The sequence below is a fragment of the Eptatretus burgeri genome, chromosome 3 (genome assembly GCF_056783735.1).
Source record: "Eptatretus burgeri isolate ZD-2024b chromosome 3, Ebu_testis_v1, whole genome shotgun sequence".
NCBI lineage: Eukaryota > Metazoa > Chordata > Myxini > Myxiniformes > Myxinidae > Eptatretus > Eptatretus burgeri.
Window position 1 is genome coordinate 105,550,451 of NC_140963.1, and position 13,618 is coordinate 105,564,068.

A 13,618-nucleotide genomic window follows, 5' to 3' on the forward strand; every position below is an offset into this window, starting at 1 on the left:
CAATGCTAGACTTCACAAGCAGCTAATACAGTCTCCCATCATTAACTGCACGGAAGTGTACCCGTTGCCCTTCACGATTTTCTTTCATCCTACTACCCGATATAGCACGTGCCCCTTCTAAATGTTTCTTAATTTGAGAGTATGAACACTGACAATGCATGTGAATTGTGACCTGGTGTAAAATAATAATAATAATAATAATAATAATAATAATAATAATAATAATAATACTCAAAGCACAACAGTTTGCCACACAGATTTATTCCATTGACATGTCCTCACTCGAGCCGATATGAAACGCTGGAAAGATGAAACAAAACAAAGAGCAGCAGTTGAGTGTGGTGATGCCAGCTACACAAATCCAAGTACCACAATTTTACAAATGCAACCAATTATATGGAACACCATGCTATATTTTTGAGGAAAATGCTTTATACAAGTTCGGATAACAAAACCGACTCAAAAGTTTCACGAAAGCTCCCCCTCACCTAAAGATGGAAGTCGGGTGGTTATTTTTTGTCAAGATATTCTTGTTTGAAAGTTCTGTAAGCTACTTTTTCAACCCCGAAGAGGTACAGAACGAGTAGAAGAGAGGTGCTACTCCACGTGGTGAGGAGGGGAATCCTGCAAAAATAAAAATTAATAAAATGTCAAGGCCAAATAAGATGGCACACGAGGGGGGAGGAGGGGAAGCGGGCCACAGTGCTGCATGCTACGCTCAAAAATTGACTTTCACATATGCAATAAATAGATGGCCTTAAAGGCACCATGAAACCGAGTACAGGACACACAGAGACAAACTGTTAAATGTATCCCAAAAACAATTCTCGATTTATCGCCTATCTATATCAATAAATGTCAGTGTGAGTGAGTGTGTCTGTCTGTCTGTCACGCCGAGGTTGCTCCGGCGAGGAACGACGCACAATTGCATGGCGGTGACATTGGAGGACATTAAAATAATATGCTTTGAGGCAGAAAAAGCTGACAGGATTGTCTGGAGGTATGTACGCTCACCTCTGAGCCGTCACAGGTTGGCATTTGAATCCCAATCAGGCTATAAACTGCCATCCTGGTGTTTCGCATTCAGGACGACGCATCAATGTGTGCCATGCCTCAGATGGACATTAAGCCAGAGGACCCATCTGTCAGCATTAACCAGTCGATGTTGAATCCCCCATGCTGACTTTCCTTCCTATCTCTCCTGTTCCTCCTCTGCCCCTCGGACCATGTTCTTGTCACAGCTCCAATCTCTCTGCTTGATGCCCATGTTTAATAACCCCATTCTACTAATAGGTATCAGCTGCCTCACTGCTGATCTGGAATCACAGCTTAAATGCTGGTCTCAAGAATCCTGAAATATGCATCTCAATCTTGGCAAATCTCAAAGTCTCATCCTGTCTTTCCAGAAGGATGGTCAATTTCCATGGTCAGTCACTGGAGATGATTCTACTTCTTGAACCGTTAGCAGAGATGCCAACTTTTGGAAATCAGAATTAGGGAGGATTTTCAACCGACACCAAATAATGTGCGCAAAGCGCACATCTCGAGCGCGGAGTGCTCGACCCTTGCGGCGGGGTCCAGGGCCCGCCTTAGGGCCCTGGAAGCTCTGGGGTTCTAGACGCTCTCTCGTGCCCTCTGAGCCCTATTTTGGAGCATTTAACATGTTAAGAATTCCCACTTTTTGAACAAAAAAAAGGGGAAAATTGTGCACTTTTTAATGTTACATGTATGTTAATATTAGTAAGTTAGGGGACAATCAAAGATTAACAAAAAGCACAAAAGAAGCAATATTTTTCTTACCTTACTGGCTGGTACTACTGCTGCTTGCTTTTTTCCATGGCAGCTTTGCTGAGTGACAGCTGTGTGGCTCTTTTAGCCCTTCTGATTATGTCTTTGCTGTATTCTCTCTGGTAGCAAGGGGTGCTATGAGCTAGTTTTTCAATTAAGAGAGCTTCCAGGGTTTTGACACTCAAATTGGGACGAAATTCAGTATGATTCTTCCGTACAAGACTGAGTGCCCGCTCACATGATGCGTTCGAATGAGCAATGACCAAGATTCCCTTCATCACTTTGCTCAAATTAGGATACTTCTTGGCACCAGTGCAGGGATCTGTGAGCTGTGAAATCCGATGCCACTGCTCATCCACTCTCACTGTCTCAGTAGCAATTGTAGCTATGGAGGCGTCTGCCTGGTAGTGAGCGAATTCACTCTCAAGACTGTCGATGTCACTATCACCGCCACTAAACAGACAGGGGAATTTCTTGATGAAAACTCCACACAGTCAAACCCCACTTCTTGGTGTAGCTTAACATCCAGCACCTGAGCATGCTTGGCTAATTCATCATCTAGCGGCCAGGTTTTGAAGATATAATTGCAGGCTTTCACATAATATGAGCGAACTGCACTGAAGAAACCTTGGATGTCTGACTCACTCAGAGTGAAGGTGGATTTCTTGAGACTCCTTTGTTCCCTTATATACAGTTTGGCATCGTTCCCAATCATGAGGTCCTCATCATTCTTCTGATGATTTCTGTCAGAGAAGGGTACATTTACCAGAGCAACCGATGACACCGATGGTTTCAAAAACCGTATGAAGATATCTTTCAGAAGATCATTCAATTCTCCGTGCAGGAGATGAATACAGGGTCTGCCTCTTTGGAGCAGAAGATTCCCCTTCTCAAAAAGCTTGTTAGCATATCGAAGGAAGAAACAATAGAGTTTTGTTTGTGGAGACAAGAACATCCTGTTGACACGTTTTTCTCTAGATTCCTGCACAGTGTTTGAGGAAGATGCGCTTTTAGTTGTAGAACTCGTAGTACACTTAGCCGCAGGGCGATCACACTTGCGTTACTGCCAGCAGAAGAGGTCAGACTCGTAGTACCAGATCCAATTTTACGTTTGAGGAGAGAGCTTGAGGTAGGTGCAGCCAAGGAAGAAGACCTCTGATTCGAAGGTTTTGCTGAGCTTCTATCAAGTGATTTGGCAAAAGCAGAACTTAATTTGGGTCCTTCTTTGCCTGTAGATGGGACTATCACAGTCTTTCTCGACTCTGAAGGGATCTGCTTTGTAGATGAACGTGATGAAGGGCCGGTGATGCTACCTGCTCTCAGCATTGGTTTTGGTGCTGTCCCTGCTGTCTTCTTCGCAGCAGATACTGCAGTGGTAGTGGTGAATGCTGCTCCACTAGTGCTTGATCCTGCAGTGCCAGTACTGGCAGTAGATACAGTGCCGTCCTTCTTGCTCGTTGTTAGAGTCTTGGCTACAGTTGGTTGCATTTTTCTTCGTACTTCTTCTTTGAAGAAGAGGCGAAGTGGCCCCCACTGTTCAATCAGCCTGTCTAGGCACTGACCAAGGGACAGCCACCTTGTTGCGACATGCTTCAGAATCTTGTGTGTCGGGGCATCACAGAGTTCTTGCAGTGCTTTCACTCCTTTGACGCGTTTACTACTTTTGTCCAAGTAGTAGTAAATATCGATGAGAAAGTCATCTAATTCAATGGGTAAGGCCTGAGCCGCGTTCTTGTCGTATTGTGCATCATATGGCAAGGGCATCCCATGATGTAGCACTCTGGATTTGTTTGTGGATATAAGCAGCGACTCCTTTGTGCTTGCCCACCATGACAGAGGCATTATCAGCACAAAAGGAAACACAATTTCCCACGGAATTTTCCTGTCACTGAACTCATGATCAAGCAGTTTGAAAATGTTTTCTCCAGTGGAATCTTGTTTGCACGCAGGCAAACTTAGCAAACCTTGCTTCACAATCCCAGCACTGTTGTCATGGTACGAAATCAGGACAGGATATAGCTGGGCCTCACCACTGTCATTGCTACCGTCTGTAGCTAGGCTAAATGGAGCTAGTCTAGCAATATCGGCAATAGATGAAGCAGTAACATTTGACAACTCACCAATTACACTGGTCAACAACAAATTTGTTGTCTGCATTTTTAAGCTGATTTAGACGAATCTGATGCGCTGAATCCAAAACTCACATTAGTTTTGTTCAATCAGGTCAAGTTTTTGAGATATGGCCACATGTCGTTTTACATTTTTGTTCACATGTACGCATGTGTGGAGCATTTTAGAAGAAGTTGGTGGGGGTAAAATATCATGTCAAATAATTGTTTTAATTGGAAATAATATGACAAGAAGTATTCAGGTACGATAGTTCTGGGTGATTATGTCGAAAAGGGATCAGTTTGAAGTCATAAAACCTCAAAATCTTCCAAAAATTGGTGAGGCAAAGCATAAAGTTCGTGGATCAAAACTAAAGTTAATGGGGCAGATTTTTGTAATAATGTGATACAAAAAGTTGTATTTCTTGAAATAACGAACTCTGAAGAATGTACAATACCTACATGCGCCAATTTATGACATGCGCTTCTGCTCAAGCTTGGAGTGCCACAGTACGAACCCAAAGATTGGAGACTGTTCATTGACAGCAGCAAGCGATCACTGAAATGTGTTCTGCTACACAACGGCAACCATTTTGCCTCTGTACCCATCGCTCACTCGACTACACTGAAGGAGAAGTATGAAGCGGTGAAGTACGTGCTGGAGAAAATTGGTTATGATCAGCTTAAGTGGTTTATTTGTGTTGACCTGAAGATGGTGAACTTTTTGTTGGGACAACAGTCTGGCTTCACCAAGTACCCATGTTTTCTGTGCATGTGGATAGTAGGGACCGTGCTCAGCATTACACGAAGAAGGACTGGCCTGTGTGGGAGGAATTGGTGCCATGCAAAGAAAGGAACGTCATCAACGACCCTCTGGTGGACAGAGACAGAATACTCTTCCCACCGCTGCACATCAAGCTCGGCTTAATCAAGCAGTTCACCAATAGCTCTGGACAAAGATGGTGACTGCTTCACTTACTTGTGCCAGGCTTTTCCAGGATTGACCATGGAGAAGTTGAAAGCTGGCATCTTTGATGGTTCTCAGATCCGTCAGCTCATCAGAGATCCAGAGTTCAAAAACTCAATGAACGAAGTGGAACTGGAAGCGTGGAAGACATTTGTTTTGGTAGTGAAGAACTTTCTTGGCAACAATAAGGCCAGAAACTACGCAGAACTTGTCAACAACATGCTGACTGCTTTCAGAAACCTGGGCTGCAACATGAGCATCAAGATGCACTACCTATTTTCACATATGAACCGGTTTCCTGAGAACCTGGGTTCAATGAGTGACGAGCAGGGAGAGAGATTCCATCAGGACATGAAGGAGATGGAGACCAGGTATCAGGGTCGCTGGGACGCAGTCATGATGGCTGACTACTGTTGGAATCTGAAGAGAGACCTCCCTGCCGCTGAACATTCCAGGAGTTCGAAGAAACGGAAGTTCAAGCCCTGAAGTTTGAACAGTGGTGACGCAACATGCAATTTACTTGTACTTACCTTTATCAATGCCCACCATTCAGATGACAGTAATCGATGTTTCTATCATGTAATCAATAAATGTTGTTGGCAAAACATTTTTTTTTCTTAAAAACATGTTTAGGATGATATGTGTTGACAAAAATCAGCTGGTAATGCCACAAAAATGTAATTGATTTTGTCACAAGATCTGATTTTTTCAAATCAACTTTGCACAAAAACCTGACCTGATGTTGATGGATGCCAGAGAAACGGATGCCATTTCCTGATTCAGCAGTGCCAGAATACCCTAATTCACTTGTAGAAATCTAGACAACATTCAGAAAGTAAAAAATTGTTGACCAGTGTTCTTTTTTCTTCTTTGTTCTTGTTTTTTTTTTTTTTTTTTTTTTTTCTTGCTTTTTTTTTTTTTTTTTTTTTTTTTTTGTTCTTGCACATCTTGCACATCTTGCAAGTTTTTGTTCTTGCACATCCATACTTTGAAGCAACTTTTGAATCTGGAAAGATCTTTTGAAATAGAGGTCCAGCATGATCTGAGACTGATATGGGCAAGTTATGTTCCACAATAAATCCACTAAAGAGAAGTTCCGCTCGGGTAACATCCTCTTCCTCGCTTGTCCCTTGTTTGGTGAAATAATTCAGAAGTGTACCGGTACTCGTGCTCGAAGATCTCTCCTTTGCAATGTCTGTGTGCCGTTTGCTTCCAACGTGCTTCCGAATATCATCGCGACCTCCGTGCTCAACTGAAATATCAACGCTGCATACTGTACAATACGCATGATGAATTCCTCTTTCAGACTTTCGAATACACGGGTATTGGAGACTGTATTCGGTCTTGTACTTCTGAGACCATTTCTTGGTCTTCGTAAGCTTCTTTCTGCCATTCCGTAATCAACATCGAGGGTTTGAAGCATCGGTAACTTCGAAGTCGATGTTCCACAGCTGCAGCGCGACTCAGAACTCTAGCGGCTGTTAAATTAAACACCGCACGGTGGTCGCGACCGCCGGGCTGGTACGGGGCCCAGCTGCATGCAGTGAGCGTATCGCATGCATATACACTGTGCATACATACCGCATGCACTGTATTGCACACATACCGCATGCACTGTATTGCACACATACCGCATGCACTGTATTGCACACATACCGCATGCACTAAATCTCAGTGCATGATCGCATAAGCGAGATCCAGACCCAATGTTTCGCTGCTCCTCATTTGAATTTGCAATTTTTTACGTACAATTTGGTAGCAGCGAACGTTATGGAGTTACCACATGCTATACGTAGCAGACGATGCTTTTCATTCAATTCTCATACTAGTACATTCTGATGAGTGAACAGTGCAAAAATATCAAAATTTCGGGAGGATAAGGATAGTGATCGTAAGGGCGGGAGTTTGGGTGAATTTTCGGAAGCCTCCCGATGAAATCGGGAGGGTTGGCATTGCTGCGTTAGTACTTACCATCAGCCATGACCTCTCCATAACCAAGTAGTAAAGCTGGCCTCCAAAGCCAGCTGTAGACTGGACATACTCCATTATTCCAAGTCATTCCTTGAAAAATGACTACCCATAGCCTACAAAGCATTTTTGATCACTCAGTGGAGTAATGCTCACACATATGGGCAAGGACTCCAGTGCCATATCTATCTCTCATATAATCTGTGGAATCTAAAGTTCTTAACATTATTGGAATTTCCCACAATGAGGTCAAAGCACAAGGTCTGTTGCTCTCGCATCACAGGCAGATCAGCAACCTCTTCAGTCCTCCAACCCTCCAGAACTCCTGTAAGATGCAAGATAAAGTAACCCTTCCAGATTCACCTCACATAATCCAGGCTCACTGCAGATAGCAGTGCACTTAATTTTTCATTCCTCTTTTTCCATTTGTGGAGCTACTTTCTAGACAGTTCAATCACAGTCTGTCCTCCAATGCTTCAAGTAAGTGATGCAGCACAATTTCATGTCATCCCCCATCCTGACCTGCAATCTTTTCTACCCCCATACAACACTCGAACTTACAGGTCACTTTGTTGCTTCCCTTTTCCTGTTCGTTCATTCACTCATTCTTGTTCTCCTCCTCCACTTCCTCTTCCCTTTACAAGGGGTGAGGTCCGATGGCTCAAAGCTTCTGCCCTGCTTTGAAAAAGATACCCCTCCACCTCCCTCTGTCCTCAGCCAACTCTCTCCACTCTCCAACCACCCCCTTCCTTACGGATATCCCTCCTCACACAATCCTCCCATCTCAACCACGGACTACCTATTTTTCTCCTACTTTGCTCCCTCAACCTAACCGCTTTCTTTGCCATTCTCTCTTCCCCATCCACACTGAGTGTCCATCCCATCTCAGCCAGCATTTGACCAATCTCCCCGTCAAACTCATCTGCACACCATTCTCCTCCCTCAGTTCGTCTATCCTCTTTCTAACCACCCTCTTCACCCCCGCAATCATCCTGATCCATTTGTTTTCACAAACCTGCAGCCTCTTTTGTCGTCTCTCTGTCGGTGCCACCATCTCCAGGCCAAAAATGTAGGCCGGTGCTACACACAACATCAAAACCTTCCTTTTCAATTTTCTTGACATTTTTCTGTCTGCCATTACTCCCTCCACCCTCCTCCATGCATTCATACCCACTTGAATCCTCCTCAGCACCTCTGCCTCAGACTTACCATCTACAGTCACTGTTCCTCCCGGATACTCAAACCCATTTCCCTGCCCGATCTCCTCTTCATCCACTCGCTTGTGTCTAATTGTTGCCGCATTGTCAGTTAATTACATTCGCAGCTTCTACCACAGAGCTCTTTCATGAGCCTCAATCTTGTACTGGATATCAAAAGGTTGTTGAGAGGGTATAATAAATGGTAATTCTGCATGACATCAACATCAGATTAAATAAATCCGTTAAAGCCAACGAGGAACGACGTAATTGGGTTTGGGGGCGGGGAGGAATGAGGGGAGGAATTGGGATGAGAAAATTGTGGCAGGCTCAGGGAAAATGAGAATGGGGGGACAAAAAAAAAACAAGCTGTGACAAGTATGTTAGTCCGAGTGTTGGCCAGAAAAGCGTGCATTCGGGTCCGCACAATGTTTTTCTGCATTTTTGTGATCACCAGACCATCTGAATGAATATTCCGATTGATGCCACTCTGGCACCCTTGAGCATTTTTTGTAGAAACACATTAATATGCAAATTAGCAGTGGCCATTGTCGAAATTACTATTTTTCTTAATACCTCCAGAAGTAAGCATCCAAATAGCCTGGTTGAGGTGTCCACACCCATGTTTTTAGGGTCACTGGTCATGATAAACCCACTTACAATTTGATAACGTTCAAATTTAGCTCATTAATATGCAAATTAGCATAACCCTACCCCCTGAATTTGTCCGCGTCAATCGGCGTTTTTTGCAGTACAGTTATAAAACGACGACAAAACTGTTTGAAAATAACTTGCGCAGAGCCGTTTATCCCCAGTACAGTTGTGAAGAAATGGCTGATCTCAGAAGATCAACAGCATTAACTGTTTCTGATCAAGTAAGTTAAGGCTTGTAATGTAATGAAAGAAACATGGAGAACTAAGTTTTAAGTAAGATAGGCCAGGGGCCAATGGGACCTACCTTGCACCCCCCCCCCTGTGACAATTTTTCACTGATACCACAGTGTTCATATATATCCCAAGTATCGGAAAAAAGATGTTCCCAGAAAAATAACTCATTTGCACTATGCTTTATTAAGCCGTTTCCATGGCAACCAATCAAAAATAGACGAATCTCACAAAGATCGGCAAAATGTCAATATCTCTGTCAAATATAAACATAAAATCACAAAATTGGTGTAAAATTAAAGCTTATACATTTAGGTATTAAAATATATTTTGTTTATGCTAATTAGCTCACTTGCATATTCATTAAATTTGACTTAAAGACAATAATTCCCACAAAAATGCAAGAATTTCCATTTTCTTTCCTTGTAATTACCACACGTCAGTTTTTTGTCAAAAGAACATTACTTAAGTGTTGCCAGATACAAGCCAGGTTGGCAAAAAAAAAAAAAAATATTAAAATTTTTGAATTTTATTAAGTAGGCTAATTAGCATAAAATACAAAGCACAATGAATCGTTCGAAAAATCATGCAAAATCAGATTAATCAATATAATTAATGACCTGGGCCTGATATAATACATAACTGCAACTTGTGATGTCTGTTGGTGTTTAAGGGAAACATAACTATTTTCTGTTTGAGTAAAAGTAGTGGAAATAATTTTAAATGCATTGATATGCTAATTAGGATCCGCCATTATGGAAATTCTCATTTCCATAAATTTCTCAACTTCTGGTTCATGGAAATTTGTAAATGAGGAATCTACACATATGTTTGGAGGGTCAAGGAATAGGGTGAACATATTTCCTTTGTTGTCAGAGATGTAGAATAATGTTTGGATAGCTTAATTACATGTAAAAATTGAAAAAGCTTAATAATGCATATTGCAAATGAGTTATTTGTCTGGGAACATCTTTTTTCTGATACTTGGTATATATATATATATATATATATATATATATATATAGATATATATATATATACATTGTGGTATCAGTGAAAAATTGTCGCGGGGGGGGGTGCAAGGTAGGTCCCTCTGGCCCCCGGCCTACATGGGTGTGGACACCTCAACCAGGTTGTTTGGATGCTTACTTCTGGAGGTATTAAGAAAAATAGTAATTTCGACAATGGCCACTGCTAATTTGCATATTAATGGGTTTCTACAAAAATGCTCAAGGGTGCCAGAGTGGCATCAATCGGAATATTCATTCAGATGGTCTGGTGATCACAAAAATGCAGAAAAACATCGTACGGACCCCAATGCAAGGTCATCTTGAAAAATGGTGTTTGACATCCGGACTATATGAAAAAAATTAATATTACATGAAAAGAGGAACCAAAAATTAAAGCGAACTTTTGTCAATAATCCTTGAGGTAAAGCATTTGTAGAATACCTCAAAGCACGTACCGATAGTATTTCCATTGCTGCACAGCGTTTTGCCCGAGAAGCTTAGTAAACATGGTTCTCGTATCGCTGAAGGACACCGCACAGAGACACAATGGCCGCGGTGACGTCAGACTCTCCCTTATGTTTGTTGAATAAAAAAAAAAAAATTATCTTAGATTCTCCCTGTCATATACGCAGCTTCATTTAAGGTTATCTAATTAAATAATACAAAGGAAATTTAAATGATAGATTAAGAAAAAGCAAACAACGTGCTTAACAATACACCGCTGCAAAGCGTGTTTAAAAAAATGTCATCTGATATGTAATTAAAAGCAACATTGGACCGAGATTTGAGGAAACACGACAAAATATAAACTTTATGACGAAGGAAAATGGGATTTAATGCATTAAAAGGTTTCAATAAATAATTAGAAACGCCAGGAACTGAACTCTTCCTCAGTTGTCTTGACGTGATTTTTAAAAAAATTTTAAACCAACTGAATGTGATTCTGCAGAATGTCTCAGAAAGTGAAGAATTTTCTTTCATGCGGCAAACATCATTTTGATTGAAAGCTGTGATGAATAAAATTGCCTGGACCAAGAAAGAATTCCCGTTGATGGGGAAACGGCTTCATGACAGAATAAAATGTTCTCATTCTGTTTGAGAAGGTCGTAAAAACATTTAATTACCTCACAATTACAAAATTAATGATCTCCATGAAAAACTTAACGAACATATTGTAAAGAACACATATTAGAGCATATCGGGAAAAATGTGTGTCAGCGCCGCTGGTGTAGTGGTATCATGCAAGATTCCCATTCTTGCGACCCGGGTTCGATTCCCGGGCGGCGCATGTTTCTTTTAATTTTTTTTTTTTTTAACCTTCAATACATTTCATTTTAGCACCTTCGAAAACAATCTCCTCAGTTTATCGTTGACTTGTTTGGATTTCGTCCTTTTTTTACATTGCACGTATGCGGACTGTTTTCATGTCCCAATATGGTGGAGGAGGAGGTACAACAACAAGGAAATTCAACACAGGTGGAGGCCATTCGGCCCATCGTGCCTGCGTGAACACCACACCAACCCAAGATCCAAGATCCAAGAAAGAAAATGCAAAAAAAAAATCTTTTTTTGTATGTTTTTTTTTTGTAGTTTTTTTTTTTGTTTGTTGGTTTTTTTGTGGTTGTAATTTTTTTTTCTTCCCCTCGAAGAAGGGGGATGGGCCTGGTTAAAAACACCAGCCTACCATTAGTGATTGTTACATGTGTAACAAGGCAATTAGTGATTGCAGGCCCTCGCCAGAATTCTTGTATGGTGTTTGTGTAATACGTACTTTATGCACATCTATCTATAATTCCAGCAGTGTGTGTGTCTGTCTGTGTCTGTCTGTGTCTGTCTGTGTCTGTCTGTGTCTGTCTGTGTCTGTCTGTGTCTGTCTGTGTCTGTCTGTGTCTGTCTGTGTCTGTCTGTGTCTGTCTGTGTCTGTGTCTGTGTCTGTGTCTGTGTCTGTGTCTGTGACTGCTGTTTCTCGACAACCACTGGTCCGATCTAATTGAAACTTGCCAGATATATTGCTGGGGACCTGAGGATGTACCTTTTCAGGGTTTGATATTAATCGGACAAGTGCCTCCCAAGTTATGGCTATTTATTTACCAAACCAATGACAAGACACGTTGTTGCGTGGGCGTGGTCGATGGGGGAAGGGAACCTCAACCGCGTTCCCCATTCCGGGTTACAACGTACGGACTTCTGGAGTGATGGACTTCGTGTATTCTAATAATTTCTCGATTTCTTATGCGCATTTATAGATAAACACAATGCCCCAAGTTAAGATCGTTTTCATATTAGACGGTGTATAAATTTCGGTCACATCAGAGTGAGCTGATATGCTCCGAACCAGGAGGCAATTTTTTTCTCTCTCTCTTCTCTTTTTGTTTTTCCTTGCGATGACATTGCGAAAAGGCAAAATACGTTGGCACTTGTGGTGAATTGAGGTGAATTGAGGGACATGACGCGGGATCACATGTTGTGCGTCTCGCGTATAAGGGGAGGTCTCTGCGGCACGAGTGGTTGTCCCCGGGGCATTGCCATTTACATCGGCTGTTCACTTGATGCTCGTTAACTGAAGGTGCTCATTGACTGGTGAGAATGGAGATTATATCGAACTCCGTGCTTACGCGAATTTATTCTGCTATGATTAATTGCACATGTATACGTTACTGCTTATGTACTCCTAGCTGAACCTGCATTCCCCGGTGTGCCCGTAGAAGCGGCTCCAATCAAATGGAATAAAGCCTAAACTCTGAAGGTTCATCTCTCGCTCTCATTTCAATTTATTCCATTTGATTTTCTCGGCTCTCTCAACCAAAGATGGACAAGATCTACAAACCAGAGAGGTTCGACGCAGACCCAAACGCGACTGACGCAGAAATGAAATGGTCACATTGGTTCTGTTCCTTCTCACACTATCTGACCATCATCGAGGAGGGAGCTGACAAATTTGCCGCCCTCGTGAATCATGTCTCGCCCAGCGTGTACAGGCTCTTCTCGGAGTGCGACACTTACGAAGCAGCGATCGAGGTGCTGCAAGCGCTCTACGTGAAGCCCAAGAACGAGGTATACATACGACATCTTCTCAACACACGCAAGCAAGCAGCCGGGGAGACAATCGATCAGTTCCTGCAAGCTCTGAATCAGCTGGGAAAAGACGGCAGCTTCCGGGCCGTAAGCGCCGAGGAACACCGAAAGGAAGCCACACGGGAGGAATTCATCCAAGGACTCAGATCAGCCCACATACGGCAACGCTTACTAGAGAAAGCGCAACCCACTCTTGACAAGGTAGTCGATCAGGCACGAGCGATGGATACGGCTCAGCAGCAATCTGAGTCATTTGGGACACCGATGCTGCTAATGAACGCTGCTACGGTGGGAACTCAAGGAACCCCACTGGCACAGACACAGCCAGACATAGGGGATGGAGAAACACCCGAGGAGCCGGATACCCAGGCCACGTCAAACTCCTCAGCAACTGCTCCGGTTGGTAAATGCTTCTTTTGTGGGTACAAAAGGCATCCTCGTCAAAAATGTCCCGCCAGAGATGCCACATGCATGAATTGCGACAAGAAAGGGCATTATGCCAGGGTATGTAAATCTACTCTAAGGAGAAATAAACCCACTTCTGTGGCTCTCTACTCGCAGAATAAATTGACTGCAGCCTCCCCGGGGAATCTATCCAAGGCTATCATCAACGTACGAATT

General features: G+C 42.6%; 1 long non-coding RNA gene and 1 other non-coding gene across 2 annotated transcripts; one reads left to right on the top strand and one right to left on the bottom strand.

The window, feature by feature from the left end:
• Positions 1–245: 245 nt before the first annotated feature.
• On the bottom strand, positions 246–10,534 carry LOC147030588 (uncharacterized). Its single transcript, XR_015056450.1, has 3 exons — positions 10,378–10,534; positions 489–624; positions 246–300 (listed from the first exon to the last, which is right to left on the bottom strand). It is a non-coding gene; the product is annotated as an uncharacterized LOC147030588 (long non-coding RNA).
• Positions 10,535–11,139: 605 nt separating this feature from the next.
• On the top strand, positions 11,140–11,210 carry TRNAG-CCC (transfer RNA glycine (anticodon CCC)). The gene has a single exon. It is a non-coding gene; the product is annotated as a tRNA-Gly (tRNA).
• Positions 11,211–13,618: the final 2,408 nt, after the last annotated feature.